We start from the raw sequence: 17,201 nt of genomic DNA, 5'->3' as shown, positions 1-17,201 counted from the left end.
CGAGTCCATAGGCATGTGAGTTATGAACACAGACTCACCTAGGCATGTGACCTTGAGGAGTTCAATGAATTACCCTTTTCTATGCCTCACCTGTAAAATGAAAGTAGCCAACAAGTAATAATAGCTACCTGTTCGGGGACTGGAAGAAGTACGCACCTGGCCCAGTACCCAAAATACTGAGTGCTTATGTAAGTAAGCATATCACTGGAAACCAGCATCCTGTGAGGGAGGGAAAGGAGGGAGTTCGGGAAGGAAGAAGGGAGGGAGGGGAAGAGGAAAAGGAGGACAGGGAGAAAGGGAGGGAGAGCATGAAAAAGAGAGAAGGAAAGGAGAGAGGAAAGAGAAAAGAAAGAAAGGGAGAGAGAAGAGAGAAGGAGAAAGAGGTGCACCTTTTCTGTCCCAGGTGCACAGGACCACCTCGTACTTTAGAAAGGGGCAACATCAGATACTAGAATCTCTTGGTATACTGGGTAACAAAGTAGCCAGGAGATGGGGAGTGGAGGGGGATGCTACTGGAAGTAGTGAGGAAGGACATCGTGAGGACAGAGTTCTAGCTACATAAATTTCTTGTCAGAAGTATCCTAAGCGAACACACCTACCCCTCCACACCACACAGCTTAACCTGACCTTCCCGGAACACACTCAGAACACTGACATTAGCCTACAGTTGGGGGAAATCGTCCAACACAATGCTTAATTTCTAATGCAGCACTAGACACCTCCTGTGGCCGACTAGAAACTGAACCGCTGCCACTGACCAGCCATTACACATCCTGCTAAAAATTCACAATTCAAGTACAGTTTCTACTACATGGGTATCACATTATACCATCTTTAAAAACCATTAAGTCAAACAAAAAAAATTGTAAATCCTCAAGTACACAGGGGAGTTCTGAGCAGAAAGAGCAGCCCATGAAAAACCCAGAAGCCAAGGTAAACCTGGGGTTTTGTAGGAAAGTAGCAGAGCCAGCAGGGCCCTGCACAGGGAGCAGAAAATAGGAGACAAAGGGGCCAGGTGCTGGCAGGAAATACATCAGGGCTTTGTAAGGCCTTTGCCTTTTCCCTGGGTAGGAATGGGGACTTTGCTGCAGAGTTCTATGCAAAGGAAGAGCATGATACAACTTCAATTTTTAGAAATAATCATTCTGGCCACCATGTGGGAACATATGCAAGAGGACCACTGGTTTAAAAAGAAAATAGAGAGAACAATGAGGAGACCCCATGATAACCCATACTGGACACAACACTGAACTGGACCAAAAGGCATGGGAAGTGGTCAAGTTCTGGATCTGCTCTGAAGGTAAAGTCCACACTGGCAGAATGACTGGGTGCAGGGTTGGCAAGAGGAGGGAAGGAGGAGTCAAAAGTTTTTAGGGAGGATGGAGTAGCCATGAACGATGGGGAAACTGAGGAGGACCAGTGGGAGAGGTGGTGTTCTGTTTGTTTGGAGAGAACAAGAGCAATTCTTTAATAGTGATGTGTTCTCCATACCTCTTCTCTACTTCCAGTTCCCCAAAAAGAAGGGTTTCTCCCTCAACACTCCTGGCTTCAGTGTGCCACCCCACATGCTGCTTCCTTCGGGAAGAGTGACCTCTCTTACACATGCGTCTGCTCCTCTTCCCAGAAGTTTACAGGGGACACTGCCACTGCTGCCCCAACCACCACCACCCCACCACCATCACCCCACCACTCAAGCATATTATTGAGGAAACCAGCGTCCTGTGAGGGAGGGAAAAGAGGGAGTATGGGAGGGAAAAAGGGAAGAAGGGGGAGTGGAAAAGGAGGAGAGGGAGAAAGGGAGGGAGAGCGTGAGAAAGAGAGAAGGAAAGAAGGAGAGAGTAGAGAGAAGAGAAAGAAAGAGGGAGAGAGAAAGAGAGAGGGGTGCTCCTTCTCTGTTCTAGGGGCACAGGACCACCTCGTACTTTAGAAAGGGGCAACATCAGATACTAGAATCTCTTGGTATACTGGGTAACAAAGTAGCCAGGAGATGGGGAGGGGAGAGGGATGCTACTGGAAGTGGTGAGGAAGGGGCGCCCAGGGCCGCTTGTGACTGGTAGATGTATCTACTGAATCTCAAGTCATCAGGAAGCTGAGGTTGCCCACACCTAAGCCACTTCCTCCACCAGCCTCTATCAGTAATAATGATGACATTTTCATCTCTACATTCTTCACCACTGTGCCTCTCTCTTAAGCAGTTCAGAAATCTGGGGGGGGGGGGGGACAGATGTGCTGTTTAAACCCCAACAATATGTACCTCAGGGCACTAAAAATAACAGCTTTTACCTTTTACAGCTAATTGGAACCTTATAACAAGCCCTTTAGTTGGTTAATCAGAAAACAACTTCTCACCCCCACCACACTCAACTTCAAGGGTGGTGACTAGAGGAAGGTCTTTATCATAAGCCCTGTTTCACAGAGGGCAATTCAGACACTTATGCCCTTTGAAGTAGGCCACACATACCTCAAGGAGATAACATACATGCATGCCAACCAGGCCTAAAAGCACACGATCTTTTTATGCTTAAGAACTGAGTGACCTAGGGCAAGCTACTTACCTTCACAGTGCCTGCATTTTATCATCTGTAAAGCAGCGATTAGGACAGCATTTACTTCTTTGGGTCATTGTGAGTTAATTGATACAAAGTACTTGGCTGATACATTATAACACTCAACAAGCATCATCATCCTCATCCTCATCATCATCATCATCATTATCATCACTTCTATTATCATACAAGGCTGCCTCTAATAATGAGGATAAAAGCTACCAGGGGCTAAATTACTCGGTAGCAAAAGCTGTACACTAAGTGCTTTCCGTGCAATAACTTACTGAAACTCCTAACAGTCGGTGTGTTTTGTCCTAGTTTTACATACAGGAATCTGGAGCTGAGAGGGTGAGGTTTAGTGTGCCAGCTGAGGCTCCCACAGCCAGCAAGTGTCAAAGTCAGGGTCCATCTTACAAATCACTGATGTGCTATATAAAATAAGATGTGTGCTTCTAACTTCTCTTCAAATGTTACAAAATGTTTGCAGGATTAAGGGGACCTCCCTGATACACAAAAGCTCCTTCTGAGGCACCTTAGTCCAAAACTACAAAAGGAAGAAAAAAAAAAAAGAATACACAATCCTGGTTAACTTTTTCCACAGTGTATACCACTAATCACCCCAGACCACATCCTATCCCTACCACAACCTAAAAATCCACTTCCTCCCCAGAACACATCCCAATGAGCAAAAGTCACAGCTCCAGCTCCTCTAGGAGGAATACATTGTAGACTGAACTATGCAATGCCAGCAACTAAGCTGGAAAAACATTCTCTCCCAACGCCTGGAAAAGGATCACAGTGCTGTGGACTGAAATCCATTGAGTCTTTCATGCTACTAATTATCCCTGCACCATCGGGGCAAGCAAGCTAGCAGCGCCCTGCAAGAGCCTGAAATCAGTGACAGCCACCAGGAGAGAAGCTGGCACCAGGGCTTTTTCTGGATCAGAACACACCTCAGGGCCCCATCTTCATCATCTGATCCTGAGGCCTTCAGATGAGCTGGCACCTCCCACCCTTCCCTCCAGCCCGTGTGAGGAATGGCAGCTGCCTTGGAAGCTGGCCCACCTTAAAGTACAGAGCCAGAGCCAGGTACTAGTGGGTCACACCTGTAATCATAGCTACTCAAGGGGCTGAAAACTAGAGGAATGTGATTCAAAGCCAGCTTAGAAAAGCCCATGAGATCCATCTCAAATTAATAAGTTAAAAAAAAAAAAAAAAAAGCTGGGCATACTGGTGGCTCATGCCTGTAATCCTAGATATTCGGGAGGCTGAGATCTGAGGACTGTGGTTTGAAGCCAGTCCAGGCAGGAAACTCCATGAGTCTCTTATCGCCAATAAACTACTCAAAAAAGCTGGAAGTGGCACTGTGGCTCAAGTGGTGGAGCGCTCCCCTTGAGCAAAAGAAACTCAAGGACAACACCCAGGCCCAGAATTCAGAATTCAAGCCCTAGGAACCAGTGGAGGGTGGGAGGGAAAGCAATGGTAGAGTACTAGACATGTGCAAACAAGCCAAGCAAGAACAAAGCCGAGTTCAAACAGAGAGAAGGAAGGGAAGGGAAGGAAAGGGGAAGGGGAAGGGGAAGGGGAAGAGAAAGGGGAAGGGGGTGGGGAGGGGAGGGGAAGGGAGGGGAGGGGAGGGGAGGGAAGGCAAGGCGAGGCAAGAAAGCAGGCAGACCTTCTGAGGACTTCAAGTAGGAGGTGGTATTGTTCCTCACATGTCAGTCACCAAACCTGCCCTCAAGCTTCTCCAGACCAGAATTCATGAAAAACACTCCTGCACTGATGGGAATGGAGGCAGAGGGGAATAGAGATCAAGAAAGAAGAGCAAGAAGTGATAATACTATGTTAACCCCAAGGATCTGGCAGGAGGCCTGGTGCCTCAAACACCAAGAATTACCTTTGCATGAATATTTCCATACTAGCTGGGCAGCAGTGGCTCATACTTATAATCCTCATTACTCAGGAGACCGAGATCTGAGGATCTCAGTTTAAAGCCAGCCCAGGCAGGATAGGCCATGAGACTTTTTATCTCCAAATAACCACCAGAAAACTGGGAGGGGCTCAAAGCAGTAGCTTGAGCAAAAAAGCTCAGGGACAGAACACAGGCCCTGAGTCCAAGCCCCATGACTGACCAAAAAAAAATAAGTTCCATGCTAGTAGGCAACTGTCAGGCAGAATGCAGTCTGTTATTCCTCAAATGCATGGCAAGCCCTAAACACCTGAGGGTAGGGGAACATCTGTTAAGCCCCTGACACATGTCAAGAACTACACTAGGGCTTTACATAGCTCCCTCATTTAGTCCTCTAAAACACCCTGGGAGACACGGTCCTGGACCTATTTTAATCAATGAGGGAACTCATGCTCAGAAGAGCTATTAACTTGTTCTGACCATCAAACAGACTCAGTGGTAGGTTGGAATCAAAACCACTCTGACTCATAACTCACATTCAACCTTCACTTCACCAAAGGGCATTATCGGGAGTGACATTACGATAGGCCTGGTGTACATGAGCAAAGTGTAAGACCGCAGAGAGGAGAGTGAACACGTGGCAGGATGAAATGATACCAGAGCCAACAGATGATATGCCTCTAACTGACTGGATAAATCTCCTGAGCTTTCCGAGCCTGCTTCTTCACCTGAGACACAGGGTCAGCTTAAATCAGATGATGTGGACAAAGAAGGTAGACAGGTGCCTGGCTGAAACATCCCTTCTCTCATCTTCATGCAACAGAAACAGTGACTTCTCCTTCACAGAGAAAAAGAGCAAAGGCCAAGACAAAAAGCCTGCCCTAGGCTGGGAGTGTAGCTCAAGCAGTCACAAGTATGAGGCCCAGAGTTCAAATCCCAGTATGGGGTTTGGAGGTCTGCCCACAGGAAGCTGCAACATGGGGACCCCCTTCATGCTTGCTTACATGGCACTGAGTGGTCACTATGTCCCATTCATTCCCACTATCACATTTAAGTGTGACTATTATTGATCTATTTTTCCCAGATGAGAAAACTGAGGCTTAGCAACATTAAAAGGAAACTTGCTCAAAGGCACAGGACACAAGGATGCACTAAAACCCATGCTCAAGATGCCAGAGAAGTGTCACTTGTTTAATCATCAGCTTCAAAAAAAACCTCATAGACTTGGTCCAAGGCAATAAAACTAGAAAGAGGTCTTGCTCCGGGAGCACACTTGCTTCCAGCTCTTATAAAGCACATGTTTTCTTCAGGGTTGCTCCTGCTAGCAGTTTTCTCCATCTCTACACCAACATTTGGACTAGAGCAGCTGTTTCTAAGAGGGCGTCCCAGGCACTGTAGGCTTTCTTATCAGCACCTCTAGCCTTAACACATTAGAGGCCAATAGCATCCCTAGAATTCTCTGTCCCAAGCTATGACAACTCACTTCCAGCTGAGAACCACACAGGAGACTCAAGGGCAAAGCCCAGCCACAGGTGGCAGAATAAACAAGCACAGACTGACAGATAAGCACATGGACACTAGCTAACCCTTGAACCTAGCCCTCACCCTGAGCACATGACTCCTCCTCTGTAATATGGGAATCGATCCAGGTGTCTCCTTCACATGGTTCCTGTGGAGAGCAATCAAGACTAGTCAGGCATTGCCCTCAGTTCACCAGCTTGCCCACCATGAGCGTTGGGACCATAATGATTCTTTTTTTTTTCTTTTCAGTTGTAGGGCTTGAACTCAGGGCATGAGCACTGTCCCTGAGCTTTTCTGCTCAAGGCTAGCACTCTACCATTTTGAGCCACTGCTCCAATTCAGTTTTCTGGTGGCTAATTGGAGATAAGAGTCTCATGGACCTTCTGGGCTGGGCTGGCTTTGAGCCACGATTCTCAGATCTCAGCCTCCTGAGTAGCTAAGATTATAGGCATGAGCCACCAGCACCTGCCCATAATGATTCTGATCATCCAGTTGAGACCCACCTCACAATGACCTGAAAAGCCAGGAACAGGTTTTTCCACATTTACGTGTTAACTAACCAGCAAAAAGGTGGAAGTGGAATTATTGCTTAAGTGGTAGAGCATCATCCTTGAGCAAAAACAGCTGAGCAAGAGGAAGAGGAGCTGAGAGTTCATATCTCTGTATCAGCAAATAAATAAAATGAGCTAATTACCAGGATGAAGCACTTACAAAGAGACAATGAATAAAGCAGACAAGACACAAAAAATAATAACATACAATATGACCAGTCTGTAACATATTCTGGGACATAAAGCTGTATTGAAACATAGCAAAATGTTAACAACTTGATGTCTAGGTAAAAGACTAAGGGATTTTTATTTCTCTACTATAACTTCCTTCATTTCCCAGGTCTCAATCTAGGGGGTCCCCACCCCCTAGAAGCAGAAAAGCTTCATGGATAAGTGCAGGCTCTAACTAGTTCTACAACCTACCTGCTGGTGACCTGTGTAAGGTACTTAACTTCCCTGAGTTAATAACACTTCTAATCATAGTAAGGGCACTGAATGCTATTACTAGTGCCTGTATAATGTTAAGCCCTGAGAATAAAAAGAAGATACTATGGAATAAAAAGATGTCATCAGCTAATTGGCTGTCTCCCTTGAGGAAGAGATATCATATTGATAAGAAGACAGGTATGTCCAGCAGGCATTTTTACAAAACTCTGTTCATTACGTAATTGCCAAGATTCACAATGGAGCATTTCCTGAAAACCAGCCACACTCTTATGAGATGTGCTTAAGACCCATAGAACAAACCCCAACAAAGCTGCTTGCTACAGTACAGAAGGGGCACATTACACCTCAACCCAGACATGGGTTCTAGGAAAAGTATGTATGAAGCGACATACCAACAGACAGCTCTGTTTTAGAGAAGCCAAGAAATACATTTATCATCAAAATTTGTTAAAGTTGTCTACTCTTTACTGTTTCACTTGAAGTTTTCATGTTAGATTTCCTCAGCAAAAGGCATCTCATCAAATCACATTCTCTAATTTTTCAAATAACATGCTCAAAAGCTTCCCGTGCAGCTAGATCCAGAGGCATTGTGACCAAACAGATGCCATACACTGCACTGAAGAAAAGGAATTACAACAGCACGCCACTGCCCAAATCTACAGAATGCAACACTCGAGAGCAAGCCCTCAAGGAAAAGCCGAAGCCTTGGGTGACAACTGTGCGAACGTAGATTCGTAGATTTGTTAACCACTGGGGGAGGAGGTATGAAAGGTGGGGGAACTGAGCTGTGCTGATGTGAGCACAAAGAAGACACAGGAAATCTCCATACTTTCTTCTTTATTTTGCTGTGAACCTAAAGACTGCTCTAATTTTTTTTTAAGAAAAAAAAATCACATCTGACAAAACGTGGCAGGTTTATCAGCCATGTGTAAAAACAAACTCAACTGTGCTTGGTACACACGCCACAAAACACATGTTCTCAACCACTGACTGGAGAAGCTATGGAAGCAGAAGAGCAGGCTCCCCAGGAGATGAGGAAAGCTCGGGAAAGTCCTGCTCACTGTGCTCTCCCAGAAGATGCCAAGAAAACTCTTCTATCTATCACCTGAGTGCTTTAACCCACAAAACATCAACAGACCTAAGCTGACTTTCTCTCCTCTGAGTTTCCAGAGTAGAAAGAAAATACCCTGATGTAGCCCCTCTGAGAAGCCTGCTGCAGAGCGCATCATTATGAAAGGTCATCCTCATGTATCAGGTCCAGGGTCAAGCTGTCCTTCCCACGGAGACATGGATGCTCCAGGTTTTCTAGACAGTCCCCAGGCTGACCCTTCTACCTACACCTGTCCCCACTCACCAAAATCCCAGCATAGGGCTTGAAATGATCACCGTGATCCAGTGGTTCTCAATTAGATAAGAGTTTGCCCTTCCCAGGGAGTATCTGACAATTTGGTTGCCATAACTGGGCGGGGCAGGGAGAAAGGCTAATGGCATCTTATGGGCGTTCTGCAAGGAGGCTGCTCAATGCCCCACAATGCATCAAACAGCCCCACAACAAAGCACTACCAGGCTCCAAATGTCAGAGGTACCAGGTAGAGAAGTCTTACTGTAGCTTGAAAGCTAGTAAGAGGAACATTGAGAGAGCTTTGAAACAAAACTGTCGCCTCAGAACTCTTAAGTGAAGGTTGACTCCAAGCAGTGCGCTCTGGGGTGAGGCAGAGCCCTCCACCACTGTTCAGGCAATGATTATCCAAGCCTTGGTTTCTTTCACTGCAAAAGAGAACCAATAAAAAAATACATGCCTCTGGGGATTCTTGTGAAAACAGTAAAATCCATGCAGTGACTACAGTCATAGACAGCCATGTCTAGGGAATGGTTGCCTGAGGAATGAGGAGGCCTTGGGCGAAGAGAAGAGCCTTTCTAGTACCAAGGCAGAGACGCTGAGGAAACTGAGATCAGAGGTAGAATAGACAGCAGTGACTGAACAGTGTTTCTTGGGGCTGCTTATATCCCCAAAGATCCACTGGATGGGGCCATGAATTCCCAAGCAATAGTGGAGGGGAGGGCTGGGAGTATGGCCTAGTGGTAAAGTGCTCGCCTCATATACATGAAGCCCTGGGTTCAATTCCTCAGCACCACATATATAGAAAAAGCCAGAAGTGGCGCTGTGGCTCAAGTGGTAGAGTGCTAGCCTTGAGCAAAAAGAAGCCAGGGACAGTGCTCAGGCCCTGAGTTCAAGCCCCAGGACTGGCAAGAAACAAAAAATAAAATAAAAACAGTGGAGGGGAGTAAGGGTTGAGGTAGCAGGCCACCATCAGGTCAGTAGTTGCTAGGAAAAGAATAAACAATAACAATGCAAAGAGCTATCTGAGGCTCTTCTGAAGACCTCAAAGGAAAGAGATATAAATGAAACCACAACCCCCTTCAACAAGCTGCCAGGTACTGTGGACACTCACAGCTGAGAATGCAGCATTCAGAGGCCTCAAGCAGGTCCCCCAAAATGCTCACCAAGTACAAAGCATCCTCCAGGAAAGTCATCAACAACCAGAACCCTACTGAGCTGGTAATAACCAATCCAACCCAATAAAGCCCACAAAGCCTCACAGGAGTGAACAACACACTTGCCGTGGAAATTCTGTTTCCAAAGAACCGACCGCAGCAGCGTCTGCCAGGCTGCGTCACCCTCCCCATCCCATGTCATACTCAGACTCACGTGTGAGGAGCGGAATTTCCAGACTTCTGTTTTCTAAAAGTTCAAGCGAGGCCTAAGAATTAATATAGGTTAGCCGGGTGCCAGTGGCTCACACCTGTAATCATAACTACTGAGGAGGCTGAGATCTGAGAACTGCCATTCAAAACCAGCCCAGGCAGACAAATCTTAGAGACTCTTATCTCCAATTAAGCACCAAAAAAAGCCAGATGTGGTTCAAGTGGGAAAATACCAGCCTTGATAAAAATAAAAAATTTAAAAAACTAAGGGACAGCACCCACTTCAAGACCCAGTATCAGCACCAAATACATGTTAATATTAGCAACAAATACAAGAAATGTATTTTTTTTAATTTAACCCCAACTGGGATGAGTGTCATATGGTGGTTAAATCTGAAGGCTTTGGCCTTCAGATCACAGATAACCCATACTCCTCAAGAGTCTGAGTTATAACATCTGACAGGACGTTCCAGGTTTTGGCTCGCCAGCAACTTTGAACCGCATTCAAAATGTGTCTCAGAGTTTGCCAAAATGTTAACAGGTTGGGGCTGGGAATATGGCCTAGTGGTAAAGTACTCGCCTCGTAAACATGAAGCCCTGGGTTCAATTCCTCAGCACCACATATTTAGAAAAAGCCAGAAATAGTGCTGTGGCTCAAGTGGTAAAGTATTACTAGCCTTGAGCAAAAAGAAGCCAGGGACAGTAATCAGGCCCTGAGTCCCAAGCCCCAGGACTGGCAAAAAAACAAACAAACAAAATGTTAACAAGTTGTTATTCCTCTACAAACTGTTTTTTTTAATTGTTCTTAGATAAATACATTATTTATTAGATAAACACGTTACAGATAAAGCAGGATAGAACTCAATTGCAATCTTCCATTCCTAGGTCATTTAGCATGGCCCGTGGGAGACATGACCCTGCCTATCTGAGCCTCCGTTTCCATTTATATGAACAGTGCTCCCCATACGCATCAGGGATAGGGCACAAGTAAAGTGTACAATGTGGTACAATAGAAAGCATTTGATAAACGGCACTCAAGTCCCAACCCTCTCCCCAGCCACACTCTCTGATTGCTATCCTGCCAAAAACAGCACCACAGAATCTTTCCTTAGAAGCCCTCATCCCCAACTCTGTCTTGTCCATCAAGGTCAAATTGAGGTCAGAGCTCCGTGCTCAAAAACTGTGGGATAATGCCGGGTACTCACGCCTGTAAATCCTAGCCACTTAGAAGGCTGAGATTTTAGGACCGGGATTCAAAGCCAGCCTAGTCAGGAAAGTCCTTGAGACTCTTATCTCCGATGAACTACCAAAAAGATAGAAGTGGGAGTGTAGCTCAAGTGGAAGAACACTAGCCTTCAGCAAAAAAGCTCAGGGATAGCACCTGTGAAATGAATAAACGAAAGTGACGCTTGAAGTGAAGATGTCTAACTCTCTACTTCCTCATCTACAAGACAAAGATATTACCCTAATTGCTCTAGTGTGAAAGTTAAACAAAACTAATGGACAAGATGGGCCAGCCCATGGCCTCTACCTGCTGCTCCGTAAGGTGCTCAAATAAAATCACCAAGAGAAGGAAACTCAGAAATAGTTGCACACCACATGGCATCACCCAGGAGCATTTTCATTTTCTCCTCCGCTCACAGGAACATATGTGCAACCCAAGTCAGGCCCAGTGCCCACACCTCACCCCTCCAACAGGAGCTTTTTGAGTTAGACCAGAAGGCCAGCAACAGGACAGACCATCACCAAGCATCTCCTTCACCACACCAGCATCCCAGAGGCCAAGCTCTGCCTCTGCAAAGCACAACAGGCCCCACTCCAGTGCTCCAGCTGTTCCCCTCCCACCACTGCTGCCAAGGGAGCCAGGAAAGGCTTAACACCAACCACACAGAGGGGAGAAAAAAGGGAAGCCCAGGGAAGAGGAGCAAATCAACCCTTAAAGAAACTCTAGAAGCTGCAAGTCTTGTGCAGATAGTTCCAAGGTTTCATGTGGACAAGGAGACACATGAGAGATGTTCTCCCACCTAGCTCCATGTGGCAGGAATCAGAGTAGGAAATCTCAAAGCATGAGTCTGGTCACTTCATATTCAATGTTCACAGTGCAAGCCAGCCACCTGCTGGGACCTGAGAAGAGGTAGTGCTGTGCTGGTGAGACAGGTTCATACCTCGTTCTGTTCTGGAATCTGGAATCTGTTTGTCTTGAGTGGCAAAATAAAAAGGGTTGAGAACCAGGCACCAGTGGCTCATGCCTGTAATCCTAGCTACTCAGGAGGCTGAGATCTGAGGATCACAGTTCAAAGCCAGCCTGGGCAGGAAAGTCAGTGAGACTCTTTATCTCCAATAAACCACCAGAAAACTGGAAGTGGCACTGTGGCTCAAAGTGGTAGAGTGCTAGCCTTGCACAAAAGAACTCAGGGACGGGGCGGGAGTTTAAGTTTCAGGATGGGTGGGGGCAGGGGGAATTTCTGAGGCCTCCTTTCTAGATTGAAAGTGGTCTATCAGTACCAGGAGCAAGTTCAAAACCCAGACCTAAATCACTAAGTCAAAAGACTATCTCCCAAAAGGCAATCTCCAGTTCCATCATACATGCAGGAAAAGAAGTGGACAGACACCCCAGGTGGTTGTTCAGCCGGAGGCACGGCTCCATCGTATAAGTGCCTACTTCGCCACGGTGCTATTTAGTTAGAGCTGAGGCCATTCATAGGAAAGGGATATGACTCTGGGAGGAGAGGGGAGGACATCACACATAGAGGAGGAGGAATTTCTGAAAGGCGCAGGGAAAGTAAGTGAGATCATTCCCCCAGCACCTAAGATATTCTCTCGTGTTATCAGAATGAACATAAGATGAATGCCAAGCCAAGATGAACATAAGATGAATGCCAAGCCAAGAGAGCTTCTATTCTGTTCAAGTCCAGCCCTCCTCCCCATCCCCATAGCTTTGTCACTAAAGGCCTGACTTGGCCTGGTTTTGACAGAGCTGAGAAAGAAACACCAGACCTAGAAGAGTAACTCAGTTACCTTGTGATTTTACACAAGTCTCAATTATCTCTGGTAGAAAATGAGAAAGAAAAGCACCCTAGCTGACCTACTCACCTTACTAGATTCTTGTGAAATCCAAAACCCAGGTGATACATGCAAAAAGCATTATACAAATGAGCTATTCCTCTGTCCAACATCCTTAAGAGCCAGTCAATGCTGGAGATGGATTACAGTAAAGCCAAGAATCACATGTAACCACCCTAGCTCCAGCATGGACTTTGATGACCCAACGCCCCCGAGGCCCTTGCCAATCACTCGGCATGACCTCAGAACAGCTGTGAATCTACCCAACAGAATTGTGGCCTTCCAGCGCAGAACCCTTCCCTCCCTATCCCCAGATGGGACCCACTGAGGCAGTCAACCCTATGTCCAACTAAGTGAAGACGCATAGTTCCAGCCCACCCAAGCAGAACTCCAACATACAAACCTCCAAACAAAACTGAGTGGAAAAGCAAGGGTGGACCTCACCAACCCAGGAAATAATTGTGAAGGCTTAGGCCAGAGTGCCTAGAGCCTTGTGAGAGACATTTCTCACTCCTAGTTCCTCTGATAGTTAGAATCACACTAGAGAGGAGCGCTGAGGACCTGACAGCCTGACACTCTGAAACTTTCTAGTGTCAAAGCAATGGTAAAGGATGACAGCATCCTTCGGAGGGAGAGAATAGAGCTATACAGATGGCCCTTCCCAAGATGTCAAAGGTTGTCCTCTTCCTGCTAGCCATTCTGTGTAGACTTGAAAAACATTGGCGAGATACTGACACAATGCTCAAGCTCCCTAAGTCACCGCTTCCGCCACCCACAGGACAGTTACCAGGGGATCCCAGCCCACAGTTAGCAGTCTGAGCAGCCAATTATGAGCATGTCTCCCAAAGAACTCCCTGCATATCTATCTCACAATCCACTTTATTGTACCTAGCCTGTCTTTTTTTTTTTTTTTAAGGGCTTGAACTCAGGGCACTACTTCCAGGTTTTCTGGCAGTGGTGATAGTTTTGGTGTTTGTTTGTTTGGTGGTTCATAAGAGATAAGATCTCATGTACTTTTCCACCCATCCCAACTTCAGAACCACAACCCTCATGTCTGAGCTTCTTGAGTCACTAGGATTACAGGAATGAGCCACCAGTGCCCAGCTGGGCCTAGCCAATCTTAAATATCCCTCTTGATGGGAGGGGCCAGGGGAGGAAAATTACTTAAGGAGGAAAAAGGATTACTCACCCATTTCCTTCCCTATTTTAATTGGACCGCCCACTGTCCCCTACAGATGGCACCTGTTTTAGTTAACTAAACACTGAATGTTTTGAAAAGACATTTTAAAAAAATGCTGCTTCTGTCTGGACTGGTGGAGTCTTAGCTCCTCCTCCCTCTAGCCATGAGGGCTTGGTCTCTCTAGGCCTCTCCAGGGTCTTTCCGGTCAGAGGGGTGTGGTCCTGTTCTTTTGGAAAAGAAAAAGATCTGACTAAATGTGACCTCATTTATAAATATGGAGCTGAAAGAGAAAGTTCTGTGTAAAAGCAAGCTGATCAAGGGCTGTGAAGGCCACTGCTGTGGGCCTCCCAGGTCCAGGCCGCTGAGGGGCAATGCCCACTCTGCAGGAGTGTGTTCTTTCTCCCAAGGCAACCCACCAACAGCAATTTTATACTTCTATGACACGTTTCATGCTAACAAAACTCACAACTCATAAGAAAACCTTTCATCAACTGCAAGCCTAATTCTGGGGCTGGAAAACAGGGTTACCTTATGATGTCTCCTTGGATCTTTCATGTTATAAAGCCTGTTCTACTCTGGGCAACAACTTCCTAGTATCTTTTTCTCTGTCTCTCTGTCTCTGTCTCTGTCTCTGGCTCTCTCTCTCTCTCTCACACACACACACACACACACACACACACAGAGTCAAAAAGTTAAAGCACAACTGTCTCTCATACACACACACACACGCACAGACAGACAGACACACAAACACACACACATACAGAGTCAAAAAGATAAAGCACAAGAGCCCAGTGCCATATTTTTATCCTTAATATCTCAGTGTTCTCAATTACTATCCTCAAGCACTGAATGCCCCTCTAGCTCCAGAATATAATGTTGTTTTGTCTGGGAAACTAGAAGAGGAAAGGTATTCCTGATAATTGGCACATCAATCCCTAATAAACTTGCTAATATTGATCTTATCATTCAAAATGTCTTCTCACTGTCAGAGACAGAAGGGGGGGGAGAGAGAGAGAGAGAGAGAGATCTCCTTGTCACACAAGGCAACTGGATAACTTTACCTAGATTGCCCCAAAACGAAAAGCCTACTGGTTCAAACATGAGGAGAACACACCATGTGCTGGCCCCAGCAGAGGAACAATTCAGGACACAGAGCATTCTATTCATGAGAAAAACCTAAGAGACGTTTTCTTTGACTATTCAGAACTTCAGCCATGTCCTACTGGGCAAATAAAATTCATATGACCAAGAAAACACTGAAGAGACCCCTTATAACATAACTCCCATTGCCACAACCACCATCGCCACCCTCCTCAGCAACCCTGGGTTCCTCACATCAGGTGAACTCAGTCTAATAAGGATATCGCATTCTCAAGTGATAAAGAGAAAGAGATAGTATCTTTGTGGTTTCAATATGCAAGTCCAACTTGGCCTTTACATAAATGCAAACTATTTGAAAAAGAAAATCTCTCCCCTCTTCTCACCCCTCTCCTTCCTTCCCTGTCTCACTCCCCCACCCCCCAAAAAAACATATTGTCACAGTATTTCCCTGGATGTCCAAGACTTTCAAAAAGACTTTCACCTAAGATACAAAGAAAGCCCTGGGTTCTTCATCTTTGTGATAAGGTTAGCAATGCTAGCATGTATCTAGGAATACTATAAGAGGATCAGTACTAAACTATATAATACATATCAATTCACACTATGAGGAATGGTCAAAGAACAAGAAATGCTCCGTTTCGGAGTACCTCCCTGTGTTTTTACACCAATCCTTTCCAAGTATCTCTCTGTGTGTTCATACCAATCCTTCGTGGAACACTCAGCGCAATCCTGAGCTCCTACTGTGTGCCCAGCACTGGGTTGGAAAGTACAGAAATGAAGACCACACCATGCCCACCCTCAGAAGATGAATGGTCTAGCGGCAAGGGAATAAGAGAAGACACCACCCACTGGGCTGAATGATGCACCAAGACAGACCCAGGTTGGATGGATGTGATTAGTAGGACTTCCCAGGGGTGCTGACAGAAGTAACTGAGTGGGCAGGTGAAAAAAGGCTTGGAAAGGAGGGAAGCATACACATGCAGGAACATGGGGCCCACCAGGGCTGGGGCATCTGCAGAGGAACCTAAAAGGAGAAACTAAAAAGAAGGCTGAGCAGCAGCATGGTCTTTACCCTGAGGGCCGCAGAGGCCAAGCAGGCTGTTCAAGGGTGGGATGTGCAGCATTTTGGAAACATCCCTGGCATTGTGATGGTAGTGAAATGAGAAATAAATTTGTGGAGGCTGCAAACAAAGCATACGGCATCACGGCAAAGCTCTATGCATAGGAGAGGATCCAAATTTTGATTCTGGGGGGGGGGGTTCTTTTCCTCCCCACAAAGGGTTGTTTGCAATTTACCAGGCTCCAGTGCATGTGCGCACACACACATGCACAGCATCATGATGGAGTTCCTCATGCTTTGTGGGTTAGAAAAAGCCTAGAAATGGTGACAACTCTGCTAAGAAGTAACATCTACCTGTAGTAGTAGTTTGTCTATACACACACATACATACACACACACACACACACACACACACACACACACACACACACACGTGAGAGGGCTAGACATGGTGGCTTGTGGCTGTAATCCCAACTACTCCAGAAGAAGAGACTGAATTGAAATTCAAGGCTAGCCCAGGCAAAGTTCATGAGACCCTTTCTCAAAAAACAAATTGTATGTGGTAGCATGGGCTTATGGTCACAGCTACTTGGGAGGCAAAGGGTAAGATAATCACCATCCATGGCTGGCCCAGGCCAACACACAAGACTCTACCTGAAAGACAAACTAAAAGCAAAAGAACCAGGAGTGTGGCTCAAAGGGCAGAAGGTTAGCAAGAGTGTAATCTCCAGTACAAAAAAAAAGAAAGGAAAAGAAAAAGTCAGAGACTAGAGGGAAAACTTAACTGTTACTGGCACAATTGGCAGTTTGAATTCTTTATAAATAAGTTTCTCATTGTTTCAAAATCAAAATTAAGAAAACCTATAAAACAGGTGTATTAAAAACATTTAAATCCATGAATACCATGCATAGAAACGAAAATGGTTGTTGCTCAGGAGAGGAAAGGAGAAAGGAAGGCAGAAGGAAAGATTCAGGGCCAAGTAAACAAGTCAATATAGGCCACACTCGTGCGCACAGCACACATGGGCGCACACACACGCACAGCACACATGGGCATGCATGCATGTGGGCAGGGTTATGTTGGACAGAAGTGCTGTGGCATAATGAGTTTGGA

The 17,201-nt window shown here is 45.9% G+C and overlaps 2 long non-coding RNA genes across 2 annotated transcripts; both read left to right on the top strand.

The window, feature by feature from the left end:
- Window positions 1–346: 346 nt before the first annotated feature.
- Window positions 347–2,214, top strand: LOC125361304. The gene is made up of 2 exons (XR_007212936.1): window positions 347–1,721; window positions 2,029–2,214. It is a non-coding gene; the product is annotated as an uncharacterized LOC125361304 (long non-coding RNA).
- A 5,336-nt stretch (window positions 2,215–7,550) lies between these two features.
- On the top strand, window positions 7,551–15,628 carry LOC125361303. Its single transcript, XR_007212935.1, has 3 exons — window positions 7,551–7,563; window positions 14,608–14,614; window positions 15,489–15,628. It is a non-coding gene; the product is annotated as an uncharacterized LOC125361303 (long non-coding RNA).
- Window positions 15,629–17,201: the final 1,573 nt, after the last annotated feature.

The sequence above is a fragment of the Perognathus longimembris genome, chromosome 13 (assembly GCF_023159225.1).
Source record: "Perognathus longimembris pacificus isolate PPM17 chromosome 13, ASM2315922v1, whole genome shotgun sequence".
Taxonomy (NCBI): Eukaryota; Metazoa; Chordata; class Mammalia; order Rodentia; family Heteromyidae; genus Perognathus; species Perognathus longimembris.
The sequence above is the reverse complement of the archived record's forward strand: the minus strand, read 5'-3'. Positions and strand labels throughout refer to the sequence as shown.